This window comes from Triticum aestivum, chromosome 2B, assembly GCF_018294505.1.
Source record: "Triticum aestivum cultivar Chinese Spring chromosome 2B, IWGSC CS RefSeq v2.1, whole genome shotgun sequence".
Taxonomy (NCBI): Eukaryota; Viridiplantae; Streptophyta; class Magnoliopsida; order Poales; family Poaceae; genus Triticum; species Triticum aestivum.
In genome coordinates, this window is record NC_057798.1 from 585040562 (window position 1) to 585054339 (window position 13778).

Genomic DNA, 13778 nt, shown 5'->3' on the forward strand with positions numbered 1-13778 from the left:
ATTATGGGAAGAGGGATTGGTTCATTTTGTAGCATTCTGCATCTTATCTCCCTCGCCCACCATTTACTAAAAAAGATCAGATCTATATTTAATCTTACCAACAAGTAGAATACATAGACAATGCCAGTGCAGAAGTGTAGCCCATTGCTCTTTTCAGTACATTTTGTCCTGTAACACTTGTACTTCCAGGGATTGGTAGTTGATTATGTAGCATCAATCTGCATCTTATCTTCATTATCCTCTATCCCTTCGAGTATTATCATATCTATAATTACTCTCTACAAATGTAGAGTACAGGCAATGCTTATGAAGAAGATTTTGTGCTGAAATTCTTGAGTTATCCTTCCCTTGACATGGAGAAGGGCATTATAAAGCCGGTGTTAACTGTTAATGTAAGTCAGTCCTTCTAAATCCTTTATCCTCAACTGCTGTTTAATTTTCTCATACTCCCTATCATTTACTGCTGTTTAGTTTGCTGTTTCTACCAAAATGCATGTTCGTTAGAACCGTAAGTTCTAAGTTTTACTTGTAAAACCAAATTTCTTATTCATACCATGCACATTACTTAATACTCCCTATATGTATGCTTGGTTTTGTGGATCTATAATCTAGTGTGTGGTGAAGCAGCCCACGTTTGCACCTTGTCATCTCCTGTTTTATCTTACTGATGTGGCTGATGATATGAACAACATGCCATGCACATTATCCAAAATAGATACAATGATTTTCTTTGCCCTTCATCTATGCTTGTTATGTTCACATGGTAATCCAGTAGTGTGGTGAAGCTTTCCGCATTATGAACAATGCCAAATTATGCTATTGATATTTTGAACTTACTCTTTATTTTCTAATTTGAAATTGGATAGAATTGATAGAACAGTTATCATCTTTGTTTATACACGTGCAAAACCTGTCATCTCTCTGCTTTGTTTCAGGGTGATATGCCTGATGGCATGCACAAGTCTGCTGAAGGCTGTGAGACAACCCCAACATATATTGCAGTAAAGAAGTCAAAACATCTTGAAGATAGTGAGACAACCCCAAAGTCCTGTCTTGATGCAGTGTTCAAGTTACTTGAGACTAACAGTCAGACAAGCTCATAGAATTCGTTGTCTGAATCAGTTCGACTTCTTCAGTCCCAAGTTCTAGCAGAAAGGTGTTCTGCAACTCAACTTCGACTTGAAGTCCTATCTCTAAGAAAGATTGTGGAGAACACCAATGAGAACCTCGTCGCTAAACAGCTACACCTGGAAGCTATGACCGACATGCTAGGCTGGTCTCACAGCCTTGCTCAGCAGCTTGCGCAGCAGTTCCCCCGCAAGGCTAACCTTTCTTGAACTGTCTTGGAAGTGGTCTCGGTTCAGTATTATTTTGTTACGCTGCAATGGTGCCCAGTTTTTGTAATCTGCTTCTTCGTTGCGCTTTATGATCACTGGTGGGGAACTTTGATGCCCAGAGAATGTAATATACCTTAAATCCTTTATTTTATAGTGTAGGTTTATTCTTAGTTACTATGCCGTAATTTCTTTATTGTATAGAGTAGGTTCGTTCTTAATTCCTACTAGTTACTGCCATCATTCGCTATCTGAAAAAAATCAGATGTAGTCGACTGGGCCGAAACATTCGACTCTAATGGGCTAGGTTTTTAGCGGGCCACAATTGGGCCGGCCTGCGTCTTTCTTGGGCCCGAATGATTGGGGGCTTCAAACATTGCGCCAGGCCCAAACTTACACCGGCCTATATTTTAGTTGGGCCTTTTGTCGAACCAGCGCTTAGCTTGGCCCAGGTAGCGTTGAGCCATTAACAGGTTGAATATTGTACTGGCCTGTTACGGCCGAGATGAAACCACGGGCCTTTAGCAGGCCAAAATGCATGTTGGGCCTCAATTTTCACTAGTCGTGGACGGGCCTTCAGTAGGCCGAAATGTAGACCGGGCCGTTATGGGCCCAGTTAGCTCACGGGCCGTTACCAGGCCGAAACATATCTCAGGCCTTAGTTGGCCCACCAATATCATGGGCCTTTAAGAGGCCGAAAGGTTAGTACAGGCATCAACGGGCCCAATTACGCGACAGGCCTTTAACAGGCCCAAAGTCACGTTGGGCTTAACTGTTGCCACCTTTAGCACGGGCCGTTAGTGGGCCCGATGTCCCATCGGACCATATATGGCCCATGGGCAGCACGGGCCATTCCCAGGCTGAAAGTCACACCGGGCTGAAATGGGCCCATGTCTACATCAGGCCTCTAACAGGCCAAAAGTCACTTGGCTATAGTTGGGCCCAAATATTCGGCGAACAATTAACGGGCCAGATCTGGCTTCGGGCCGCAAATGGGCCCAAATATTGGTGAACAATTAACGGGCCAGATCTGGCTTCGGGCCGTAAATGCGCCCAAATATTGGGCGAACAATTAACGGGCGAGATCTAGTTTTGGGCCGTAAATGGGCCTTTATGAAGCAGGCCGTTATTGGGCTGGCCCACTAGTACCTGATTAAGTTCTACGGGCCTTTGACTGGGCCGGCCTTTTTAACCTATATGGGCCTCTGTTGGGCCCAGCCACGTGTCGACGTACCATAGGCATGTCTCCTCCAATGGACGGGCGACATCTGGCCCACTGACGAGCTGACAGGTGTTCCCTTCGGCCAATCAGAATTTTACACGTGGAAATTTCCCATTGGTCGGGGCTATTAACGGGTTATTGGATCCAAAATCCGACCCGATAGCTTAACGGCGTTCCATTACGGTGGATGCCACGTGTCGGTCACCCTTGACGAAAGCACTTCTGTGACGCATGATTTATCGTCATGGAAGTGCACACTTCCATGATGATAATTTTGGTAATGTCATGGAACACTTCTACGACAACACAGGTATGACTATCTTGATTCTATCATAAATTTGTCATGGATGTACATGCATGACAAAAAACGCGAACTACTGTGACAAACACGTATCATCACGGAAGTGTATTTTTTTTGTAGTGCATACCGAGCAAGATTGGGTGTCTTGCATCATACGCTTTAGTCCGTGGCTTGTGATGGAAGGCTGAATGTCTTTGGCAGAGAGTGCTGGGGAAGGTTGAGGCATGTCTCGTCGGCCGGGGTCACAGTATTACCAAGGAAGAGCTGGGGTTCCTTATGTCTGAAGTTTTCCCATGGTAGCGTGTTGGGAAAGACTGGGTACTGTGCATGAGAACTTACTGACTTACTGGTTGCTGAATGGTTAGGGGATAACATTGTCCCAATCATTTCTTGATGCAATTTTTATGGATGCTTCTCCGACCATAGTCATTGTCATGAATGTGCGGTCCGCATGACTGATAACCCACAAGTATAGGGGATCGCAATAGTTTTTGAGGTAGAGTATTCAATCCAAATTTATTGATTCGACACAGGGGGAGCCAAAGAATATTCTCAAGTATTAGCAGTTGAGTTGTCAATTCAATCACACCTGGATAACTTAGTATCTGCAGAAAAGTATTTAGTAGCAAAGTAGTATGATAGTAATGGTAACAGTGGCAAAAGTAACGATAGCAGTTTTGTAGTAATTGTAACAGTACCAACAGAAAAGTAAATAAGCAAAGCACAATATATGAAAAGCTCGTAGGCATTGGATCAGTGATGGATAATTATGTCGGATGTGACTCCTCATGTAATAGTTATAACATAGGGTGACACAGAACTAGCTCCAGTTCATCAATGTAATGTAGGCATGTATTCCGAATATAGTCATACGTGCTTATGGAAAAGAACTTGCATGACATATTTTTTCCTATCCTCTCGTGGCAGCAGGGTCCTAATGGAAACTAAGGGATATTAAGGCCTCCTTTTAATAGAGTACCGGACCAAAGCATTAGCACTTAGTGAATACATGAACTCCTCAAACTACAGTCATCACCGAGAAGTATCCCGATTATTCTCACTTCGGGGTTGTCGGATCATAACACATAATAGGTGACTATAGACTTGCAAGATAGGATCAAGAACTCACATATATTCATGAAAACATAATAGGTTCAGATCTGAAATCATGGCACTCGGGCCCTAGTGACAAGCATTAAGCATAGCAAAGTCATAGCAACATCAATCTCAGAACATAGTGGATACTAGGGATCAAACCCTAACAAAACTAACTTGATTACATGGTAAATCTCATCCAACCCATCACCGTCCAGCAAGCCTATGATGGAATTACTCACGCACGGAGGTGAGCATCATGAAATTCGTGATGGATGATGGTTGATGATGACGACGGCGATGAATCCCCCTCTTCGGAGCCCCGAACGGACTCCAAATCTGCCCTCCCGAGAGAGATTAGGGCTTGGCGGTGGCTCCATATCGTAAAACGCGATGAAACTTTCTCTCTGATTTTTTTCTCCATGAAACCAAATATATAGAGTTGGAGTTGAGGTCGGTGGAGCTCCAGAGAGCCCACGAGGCAGGGGCGCACCTAGGGTGAGGGGGCGCGCCCCCACCCTCGTGAACAGGGTGTGGGTCCCCTAGCCTTGATTCTTTCGCCAGTATTTTTTATATTTTCCAAAAGTTATTGTAACGCCCCGGATTCGATGCACTAGGTGTCTGCCAGTTATTCGCCCTCTTTGCCATGTCATTTGCTTGCATGTTGCATTTTATCATATCATCATCTGCATTTCATCTGCATGTTTTTTCAAAACTTGCATCTGTTCGGGTTCTCCCGGTTTCTCTCCGTTGTCCGTTCGGAGTCCGGACCTCTCGCGCACGCCCGTTGCCCCTCTCAGACCTTGTTTTCGTGTGCGGGTGTTAAACTTTCTCGGAATGGCCCGAGGTTTGCCAAGCGGCCTTGGTATAGCACCGGTAGACCGCCTCTCAAGTTTCGTACCATTTGGAGTCCGTTTGATACTCCAACGGTTAACCGCGTAGCCCGAAACCCCCCTTTCGTCTTGCAGCCCAACACCCCTCCAAACTGGACCAAAACCCATCCTAATCCCCTCCATGCTCTCGGTCGTTCGATCACGATCGTGTGGGTGGAAACCGCTCCTCATTTGGACTCTCCTAGCTCCCAGAAACTATAAATATGCCCTCCCCTGACCAAATCGCAGTCCAAACCCTAAAAAATTCCCCTCCGCACCGCGCTGGACATGTCCGTCCGCGCCGGACACATCTCCGCCGCCGTCCGCAGCCAATGGCGCGCCGCCACGTGGCCTCCCGCGCCGCCCCAGCCGCCGCAGCCCGCCCGAGCCCGCGTGCAGCCCGCCGGGCCCATCTGGCTGCGCTGCCAGCCCGTGGGAGCCCGAGCGCGCCTGTAACGCCCCGGATACAACTTTCCATATTCGTAACTCCAGCTCTTGCCTTTTCCGGAGATGTGATATATTATTTCCTCTGTGGTTGGGTTTTTGTCTGTTGTTTTGCATTTTGTTCTTGTCTTGCATTTCATCTCATAGCATCATGCGCATTGCATCGGCATCGTTTTCATAAAACTTGCATTCGTTCGGGTCCCGCCGGTTCTCTCCGTCGTCCGTTCTGAGCCCGACCACACTCGCACGCGCCCGCGGCACCTCCGAAATATTATTTTATAAGTGGCATAAAAATGTTTTCGGAATGGGATGGAACTTGTCGTGTGGTCTTATTATAGTGTAGACAGGCCGCCTACCAAGTTTCGTCGCATTCGGAGTCCGTTTGACTGCCCAACCGTTAAGTATATAACCGCGATATAGTCGGTCTAGCGTCGGACGTTTTCGGTCTCTGGAAACTGTTGCCGGGCTGCCTTCTCTTCTCTCTTCTTAGCCCAACTCCCCTCCGCACAGCCCATCTAACCCGTCTTAAACCCCCCCTGTCTTCGTCGACCTCTCTTAGACCCCTCGCATGCGTCCGAAACTTGCCGCGAACCCGAACCGCTCAGTCATTACCGTTGGATCCGGATCATCCCCAAACCTCTATAAAATATCTCCGTTTTATTATTTGGACTTTCTAGACTATTTTTCTCGACCGTTGGATCTAACCGGAGGGACCATAACCTAACCACTGGCTATATAATCAGTCCAACCTAACCCTAGCCCCTTCCTGTCCAATCCATCCTTTCCCATCGCGTCGCCGCCACCCACTCCACCAAATCCCCTCGGGATCCATCCCCAACCAGCCAGCATCTCTCCCTCCCTCGTTTTCAGCATCAAACCAACCAGAGACATCCGATCCAGATCCTCTCCCGCCTCCGACCACCTCCTCTGTTCCCGAGGCCCAGCCTTCGCTCGCTCTCGTGCGCGAGCACGCGCCCGAGGAGCTCGAGCAGGAGAGCCACTTCTCCCGCTGGCAATCGAAGCCACCAACCAGATGAGTGTCGCCCCTTCTCCTCCTTCCTTTGTTTTCTTCTCTGCATCCGTTCTCAACTCCCTCTCGTCTCTCTCTGCACAGGAAACCCCGCCGCCGCCAGGAACGAGCTCCCATGCCCGGATCCACTCCTCCTCGCCTCATCCATGTTGCCGGAAGCCGCACCTTGGACCACTGCACCCACGCCGGAGCCAGCTGCAGCTCGGCCCGCGCCCTGGCCTCGTCCCATGCCCGGATCCCCTGCATCATCCTAGCGCCGTCCGCGACCAAGTCCGGCCGGATCCGGATGAAATCGGCCTCCCCGTCGCACGTCCGGTGAGGTCACCGGAGAGTGCAGCGCCTCTGCTGCCTCCCTATCCCGCCGTCGCTCCTAGCTTTCCTTCCCTGCTCCCTCTCTGAATTCCCTCCCTGACCTTCTTTTCTTCAGGCTTCAATAGCAGCCATGGAGCCGCCTCCGCTTTGATTCGGCAGGGAACGGACCCCGACGACCTCCACCGCCCGGATCCGCGTCTCCCTTGCCGCCAGTTTTCGCCTCTGCTTCCGCTACCCCACGCCGGCGCGCCGCCCTTCGCCAGGTCCACCGTCGCCGGCCTCTGCTCGTTCTGCTTCGAGCAGAGTAGCTCCGCTCGTCCCAGCCGCATTGACCCCGGCCACTCCAGCGCCTGGGCCAGCGCCTCCCTAAGCCTGCAGCCTCTCCATGAGCTGGGCCGAGCCCATGGGTGAGGCCACACCCCCAGCGCCTCTTGTTTTTTTTACCATTGGGCCTGCTCCAGTTTTAGTTTCGGCCCGTGACTCGTTTTTTTTCCTTAACTGCGATTTAATCAATTTCCAGGGATTTACAAATTTGCAGAAAAACCCTCCATGTTCATGCATCAATAATAAATTAATCGTGCATCGGATTAAAATAATTTATATATGTAAAATGCTCAAAAAATTGTGTAGATTAATAATATGTCTTTTTCATCCCATGTTAAAATGTTTAACTTGCTGTTTATTTAAATTTGCTAATATGCCATGTCAAAATGATTTATTTCATAACTAAATAACCATAGCTCCGAATTTAATAAACTTTATATGTAAATGGGGTGGCAAAATGCCTAGGTTAACATGGTGCACTTTATTTTGCTATTTAACAACATTAAAATTGTGTTTAGGGCAGAACAGTACCAAATTCATTTTATGCACATGGGGGATTTCCGGAATTGTTGTTTGTTGTTCTGGCCTCACTTAAACTTGCCTAGATAGGTAGATTAATTATGTTTCACCTCTTGCCATGTTTAACAACATTTAATATTGTTGTGTACCTAAACAAGAGTGAACTAAATTAATGAATGTGGTGTTTCGTCAATATGCAATTCGTTTCATATTGAGCTTCACTTAACCTGTAGTGTGGTTTGTTGCACGTTGCCATGCCATGCCTCGTTAAACCGGTCATGCATCATACTTGTTTGTGCATCATGCCATGTTCATGCTTGTGCATTTACCATGTTGTTTGTTTCTTTCCGGTGTTGCTTCTTAGTTCCGGTAATGTTGCGATTGTGAGGATTCGTTCGACTACTACCGTGCGTCTTCGTCATCGACTCGTTCTTCTTCCTTGCGGGATTTCAGGCAAGATGACCGCTACCCTAGATCTCACTACTATCATTGCTATGCTAGTTGCTTCATTCTATCGCTATGCTGCGTCACCTATCTGTTGCCCTTCAAGCCATCCCAAATTGCCATGAACCTCTAACCTTTGACACCTTTCCTATGCAAACCGTTATTTGGCTATGTTACCGCTTTGCTCAGACCCTCTTATAGCGTTGCTAGTTGCAGGTGAAGTTGAAGATTTCTCCATGGTGGACAGGATTTTGGTTGGGATATCACAATATCTCTTATATTATTAATGCATCTATATACTTGGTAAAGGGTGGAAGGCTTGGCCTTTTGCCTGGTGTTTTGTTCCACTCTTGCTCCCTAGTTTTCGTCATGCCGGTGTTATGTTTCCGGATTTTGCGTTCCTTACGCGGTCGGGTGATTTATGGGACCCCCTTGACAGTTCGCTTTGAATAAAACTCCTCCAGCAAGCCCAACCTTGGTTTTACCATTTGCCTCACCACCACCTATCCTTTCCCTTGGGTCAGCCAACCCAAGGGTCATCTTTATTTTAGCCCCCCCGGGCCAGTGCTTGTCTAAGTGTTGGTCTGAACCGAGCCGCCTGCGGGGCCCCCTCGGGGCAACTCGAGGTCTGGTTTTACTCGTAGCCTGTCTCATCCGGTGTTGCCCTGAAAGCGAGATATGTGCAGCTCCTATCGGGATTGTCGGCGCATCGGGCGGTCTTGCTGGTCTTGTTTTACCATTGTCGAAATGTCTTGTAAACCGGGATTCCGAATCTGATCGGGTCTTCCTGGGAGAAGGTCTATTCCTTTGTTGATTGTGAGAGCTTGTCATGGGTTAAGTTGGGACACCCCTGCAGGGTATAATCTTTCAAAAGCCATGCCTGCGGTTATAGGTAGATGGAAATTTGTTAATGTCCGGTTGTAGATAACTTGACACCAGATACGAATTAAAACGCATCAACCGCGTGTGTAGCCGTGATGGTCTCTTCTCGGCGGAGTCCGGGAAGTGAACACGGTCTTTGGGTTATGTTTGACGTAAGTAGGAGTTCAGGATCACTTCTTGATCATTACTAGTTGACAACCGTTCTGCTTGCTCTCTTCTCGCTCTTATTTGCGTATGTTAGCTACCATATATGCTTAGTTGCTGCTGCAACCTCACCACTCTACCCCTTCCTTTCCCTTTAAGCTTTGCTAGTCTTGATACCCATGGTAATGGGATTGCTAAGACCTCGTGGCTCACAAATTACTACAACCACAGTTGCAGGTACAGGTTGTGCGAAGATCATGACGCGAGAGCGATGCTTGCTTGCATTGAGATCTTCTTCTGCTTCTTCGATCAGGGTATAGGTTCCAGGTCGGCAGCCTGAGCTAGCAAGGTGGATGTCGTTTGTGTTTTTGTTTGTGTTTCATCCGTAGTCGGATGATGCTCTGATGTATTGTGATGTTGTATTCATGCGGCATTGTATGCCTCTTGTATGTATCCCCATCTATTATGTAATGTTGATGTAATGATATCCACCTTGCAAAAGCGTTCCAATATGCGGGTCTATCCTTGGTGGGACCTTTGAATTCCTTTTGGATAGGGTCGCATATTGGGTGTGACAAGTTGGTATCAAAGCCTCGACCGACCCTAGGAGCCCCCTTGATTGTTGGCCGTTATTGAGTCTAGAAAAAAATGTTTTGAGTCTTAGGATTATATATATCGGAGAGTAGGATTCTTTTTACTCCTTAGCCCCCTTCGTCGCTCTGGTGAGGTCTCCTGACGTAGATGTTTTGTCTTTCCTCTCCTCAAATTTCACTAAAAAAAATTTAGGATCACGCGGGTATCTTGGAATCGTTTCGATGGTTTTGTGACGAGAACATTGTTCTTGGTGCCTCTTGACATTTAGGGGTTGTGGCAGTGTCCCGGGGAGTTGAGCTCCAAGGTGTTATCGTCACAATTTTATCGTTGCAGTTCTGGAATACCTGAGATTTGCCGACATCGAAAATCTCTTTTATGCAGTTGTTGGTGAGATAACCCCGATAACCCAGTACTGGGGCGAGCTCGGGAGTATTGCCATAACTCGTATAACGGATGCTTTTCGAAGGTTGAGGTACACGATTTCTGAAGGTTTCTTGGTTATGTGTTGACGGATGGATACAGCTGGATGTAGGTATTGTTAGTTTGGGTGAGATATATTGCTTCCCCTGTATCCCCAACACCAGATTGCATAACCAGAAAGTTTCGGGAGTTTTATAGGTGGGAATTCAAGTAGCTCCTAGAATATCTTTTCGACAGATGCATGATATGAGATTGGGGTTCGACGTCTAGTGGTCTGCCTTTCCACGGTCGTTTTTACAATGGTCTCGTTGTGTCTTAAAGAACCCTTGGCTATGCTGGTTCGGGGACACTTCGTATGTCATGTGCACTGCCTTGTACATGATGGTGCTGTACACTCGAGCCCGTGTAGGCCCCACCACGAAAACTTCGAAGGAAATCTCTATTTTATGTTTGTTCCGTCTTATTCTGCAAGCCAAATCCTTTGTATTGTTTTAATTGTGGTATTCAAGTTGCTTCAAAGTCAAATGTTGAATCCATACCTTTCCTAAACGGTGTTCTCATATTGCTTTGTGAATACTATTCCTTTTTGATCATTGAGGTTGTCATGTCAATTCTTCTCCAACCGGTGCGCTTCTCTTCGAGATGATCCCATCATTCTCCCCATCCGCAAGATCAATTCTAAGTTTTCTCAACGGTGTTTGTTTCGTTCATCCCAAGTTGTCTTTGTTTTTTTCTAGCCCTCCCGCCCTTTTTCTTCACGGACTCAGATTTCTTAATCATGTATCCTTTATTTGTGGGAAGTCTCTTCATTCTTTTCTTTCAATGTTCTTATCCGGTGATTTTCCATGAAGATGCTCAACAGTTTCAAGTTCTCATCCTTCGTTGTTGTTTCTTCTCCGGTGGATCCAATTCAAGCTTTCAGTGTTGATCATATTCTTTTCCTCGTTTCAAATGTTTTTTTTTTCACGTCGGTGCACCTCTTAATTGTTCACCTCCCTCTATTCTTGTCCGGAGTGCTCAAGATATCTCAGAAGATTTGTGTTTCCATTCTTAATCCGTTCAAGCTATTTGGAGATTGTTATCTCATTCAAGCTATTCAATTCAACCGGTGCAATCTCTCTTTAAAATCAATTTCCAACGGTGTTTTCTTTTGAGTGGGCCCTAACCCACAGGTCTTTTCCCAGGATCTTACCTGACTCTTCTAATTATTCCGGAGCTATTCCCAAATTCTTTTCTTACTTTGACGTAAGAATGAATTATCATCAGTCATATGTCTTTCTCCAAGATCTTTCAAATTCTTTTCATCATTGGCTCAACCCCCTTCGCTTTTCATTCTCTCGGAGTATCTCCAAAAATTCAGGGTGGTTCTCATCATCTTTCTCAACTTTTGAAGACCGAAGAAGGATTTCTCTTAAATCTTGCTCCATTCTCTTCAAGATTCATGGTTCTAGCTTGATGCCATCCTCTCATAATTGTTTTTGATTGTGAGAATTCTTTTCACCCATCCGGAGCATTTCATGAGTTGTTTCCATTTATTTCCTCCGAAGGCCATCATGTCATAATTCCTCATTCTCAACCTTCAACTCTTGTTCTCCAAATCTAACCGGTACATCATTCAAATATCCTCTAATCAGTTCATGATCTCTTCGTTCTCTTGTATCAAATTCCCTCAAGTATCTTCATTCATTCTCTAATTCTTATCGGTGATTCACCCCTTTACTTCGTTCGTTTTCAATTTTTACGGCGGTTCGTTCAAGATTTCACTTCCTTTGATATCATATCAATTTATTCATTGTTTCCAAATCCCACTGGTGGTTCCATCAATACCTTCCCAAGTTTGCGCTATATCTCTATTAATCCATCCTTTCTACGAGAATAAGTAGTATGCCAAATCCGTTGCTTGTCATCAATCTAAATTGGTGAAGGATATGCATAATGTAATTCTTATTATTGTTTCATCCAAGTAATCTAGTTTATTCTTTCCAGAGTTGTTTATCATGTCACATTTCTCAGTTCGAGATGTTTCTTTTTCTTTTTCGGAGTTCCAAGTTTTCCGCATTATCTCATCGCGAAGCTCCATCTAAATCATTGCAAGGTTTCACCTTGTGTTTTCAACTTCTTTTTCTTTTCATCATCCTTTTATTACCGGAGTTCTTCATGGAGGCTCTAAATGGTGGTTCATCAAGGATTCCTTTCATTCTTCAATTGTTCTTCAAGATTTCTCTCGAAGTTATGACCCGCCAAGCTATACCCAAAAGTAAACATGGTGCTCAACACATGTTTTGTTTTGAGGAGCTCAAGCATTCTTCATCTTGCATTCCGAAGTGCAATTCTCTCTATTTTATCTTCTGAGGTGGTGTTATGTCACTCTTGACAATTTCATTCATGTTTCATGATTCATATGTTGTCAAGAATGAGGTATTTTAAACCCATCATTTTCTTCCTTGGAGTTATCTTGGGTTATATTTCACCTAAAGCCTTCCATTGGGGATGTTGCTATTTGTGGTGCTTATCAATGATCCAAGCTTTCTCCTTATCCTTCTCCGTGAAAGAGGTTTTTTTCATCTCTTCGGTGATCTCAAGCAATCAATTGTTTTTCGTTAGTGGCCGGTCGTCACCTCATCATTTTGAGATGTTTGCCATAAACCCACTACAAACTTGTGTTTTTCGTTGTTGATTTTTCAACAACTTTGTTCAATCCTTCTTGGCAAGGATGCTTTCCAAGTTCATTTGTGGCAGAAGATTTCATTTTCTTCTCCGTCCCTTTTATCCCAACAATCTATCTTCTATTCTTTCTTCTGAAGGCATTGTGATGTTGCTCTTTTCACTCATCGTCTTGTTTTGTCAAGATCATGTTCTTCTCCTTGCTTCTCCATTTAGCCGGAGTGTCGTGTTTTCATTCGAGTTCTCTCATCTTATCAAGTTTTGCCTCCTTCCTCAACCGGAGAGCTGTCTGAAATTTTTCTTACCCGTTGTGCCATTCTTTCAATACTTCCGGAGGCAGTGTGTTGTTGATTTCGTCAAGTATCTTCCCATCTTCTCAAGTTCATGTTCCTTTCCTTCCATGTTCAACCGGAGTGGTTTCGAATTCTATCTTGTCCATTAAACTCTTGATTCATGCCTTTGCAACCTTCAAGTTCTCGTAATGTTCCTTGTTCCTCTTTTCTAACAGACTGTTTGCAATCTTGGTCATCTCCGTTGTTTTGTTTCTTTCAATTTGTTCAACCTCTCAAGGTTCGTGGTTTCACTCGTTTGTCGAAGAAGCAACTTAGTTTACCTCCTCTCTTCCTCTTCCTTTTCTCTCCGGTGCCATCCTAGATCTCGGGACGAGATCCTCTCGTAGTGGTGGAGTGTTGTAACTCCCCGGATACAACTTTCCATATTCGTAACTCCAGCTCTTGCCTTTTCCGGAGATGCGATATATTATTTCCTCTGTGGTTGGGTTTTTGTCTGTTGTTTTGCATTTTGTTCTTGTCTTGCATTTCATCTCATAGCATCATGCGCATTGCATCGGCATCGTTTTCATAAAACTTGCATTCGTTTGGGTTCCGCCGGTTCTCTCCGTCGTCCGTTCTGAGCCCGACCACACTCGCACGCGCCCGCGGCACCTCCGAAATATTATTTTATAAGTGGCATAAAAATGTTCTCGGAATGGGATGGAACTTGTCGTGCGGTCTTATTATAGTGTAGACAGGCTGCCTGCCAAGTTTCGCCGCATTCGGAGTCCGTTTGACTGCCCAACCGTTACGTATATAACCGCGATATAGTCGGTCTAAAGTCGGACGTTTTCGGTCTCTGGAAACTGTTGTCGGGCTGCCTTCTCTTCTCTCTTCTCAGCCCG